The sequence below is a fragment of the Manacus vitellinus genome, unplaced genomic scaffold (assembly GCF_001715985.3).
Source record: "Manacus vitellinus isolate BGI_N305 unplaced genomic scaffold, ASM171598v3 scaffold_89_pilon, whole genome shotgun sequence".
Classification (NCBI taxonomy): domain Eukaryota; kingdom Metazoa; phylum Chordata; class Aves; order Passeriformes; family Pipridae; genus Manacus; species Manacus vitellinus.
This window is the reverse complement of record NW_021940863.1, coordinates 928,035-930,449: the sequence shown is the minus strand read 5'-3', so window position 1 is coordinate 930,449 and position 2,415 is coordinate 928,035.

Below are 2,415 nucleotides of genomic sequence, written 5' to 3'. Positions count from 1 at the left end.
GGAGAACACTGTGGGGGACAACATCAAAGGCTTTACTAAGATGTACTACTTAGCCTTTCCTTTATCCACTAAGGGAGTCACATAGTCATTGACAGAGATCAGATTGGTCAAGCAGGTCTGTCTCTCATAAATCCATTCTGGCTGGGTCTGATCCCCTGGCATGTCACATGATGGCATCCAAGATGCTCCATGACCTTCCCCAGAACCAAGTCAGACTGACAGGACTGTAGTTCCCCGGATCCTCTCTCTGACCTTCCTGGTAGACAGTGTTGCCTCCCTCTCCTAAACAGAAGGGAGCACCTGAGAGCTGTAGATGCCTGTGATTTAAAAAGAACAGCAAAATTTGAAGGATCTGAAAAGGCCCACAGAGTTTTATTAGCAAGCTACACACGTGGCATGGAAATTGGTATATGTTTTACCCCATCTTCTAATAATAAAAGCAATAAGAGAATAAAAGAAAAGACAAAAGAAAGATAGAGGGAAAGACAGATCAGATAGGAGTGATGCCAAAAACGGCACAGAATAACTGCTCAGAGACAGAATTTGGTCTTTAAGCAGCAAAGGTATTTATTGCATACAATGCTGGGGAGACTAGCCGGTTCGCACCAGACAAGCTAGCTCCGAAGTTCTCCGCGAAATATCAAGCAATTTATACAGTTTTCATGAAGGATTACAACATCTTTACATGCATATTCATTCAGTTTTGCAATCTAATTATCATATTCATAATAGGTGGAGTTTAGGCGGAGCTTGAGGCAGAGTCATCCTTTTGGGGTAATTCCTTGGGGTCATTCTGGTTTTTCAGCCTTGTGAGAGGGTCATTTTCTTCTCCTCATCTTCAGTGAACTTTTCAACTCTTCCTGACTATGTGCTAGGGGCTTGCAAAAACCCCTTGACTCAGTTCCTTTATCTCCCCGGATGTCCACTTTATCTTATTTATGACTACTAAGTTGACCTTTCTGTTATCCTTTATTAGAACAGAACATACCAAATGTAGGCAGGACTCTCAGAGCAAGGTACCATCTCTCCCTGGACTAATCCCTTAATACCTATTCTCTGTCTCTGCTACCTTTTAACATAAATGTAGCATTCCTCAGAGTGAGATCTGTAAAACCTTCCTCAGAACAAGATTCCATTATCTAAACCTTTGCTCTGTTTCAGGACAGGAAAGGAGATCATGAGTCCTGGGTCCAACATCAATCCAACCAACATGATGTCCAGTGCCCTGGAGCGATATGCCACATGGAATTTGAAGGGGTACCTTTTTATAGCTAAGTTTTCCACACTCTGGGGTTAGGTTTCTCACTCTTCCTGTAAATGAGTTAACACATGCAGTCTCTTATTCTGGACCTTTCTGGAAATCGGTCAGGGAGTTTTGAGGGTCTTCTGGTGTACTTGATCCCCCTCTAGTGGACTGACCCTCAGGCGACAGTTCACGCCTGCCTCTTGACCCCACTTCTGCACTTGTGCTGTCCTTTATGTTGTGCGGTCAACATGGACCAGAACAAGGGAGTTGGTCCCAGAAAGGTGCTGCCCTAGCTCTGTACAGACCCCTTTCCATCCACATCCTGTTTTAACTTGCCTTCTTGAATGGTCATTGGTGTTTGAGGAACAGAAACATATTAACTCCTTACTGCTCAGTCTTCTACAGGTGTGTGTTACATTTGCACCAATGTCAAAGGGATTAGGTTAGCTCTTCTCATAATATAGTCTGTTAAAAAGAAAGAGAGAAAGTGATACACACATACATAAATATATACATATATATATATGCATACACATATTTGTATGCTTATTTTAATGAAGAAACTCTCTGATATTCTTGAAATCCTGTGGCTCTCCTGAAAAAACAGCCTTCTGTCCATTATGTATCTGCTATTGCCATCAAGAAAAACATACAATTAGAATCTACACAGGGAAACACCCTTCTATGTGTCTTCACTGTAAAAGTAAGGTATTCCAATGACAAATTTCAATTTATTTTTGATGAAGACAACTTATGTGGTATCCTTCCTTTCCAGTCAAAACAAAGGGAATATATTATTTTTATATATACCATTTAAACAGCCAATGAGTGTAGGGCTTATAAATGCAAGACCAATTATACTGATTTTTCATGGATTGAGAAGAAAAGCACTATACAAGTTTATAATGTAAAACAGCAGAGTTGAATTCTAGTCTTGGCAGCATAGTTATTTCAGTTCTCTTTACATCATAGAATAAAACATCTTGAATGAACTGTACCGTGACAATTTACATTTGTTTAAAGCTTTACACAAAAACTGGGCAGAGTTCCATTACAGAATTTTTATCTAAATCTACAGATACAAAGAGCAGTATACATAGATTTAACCAAAATAAAGTGCACAACTGAAGACCCATCAGGTCTCAGGTTTTCATGTTATCTGGAATATG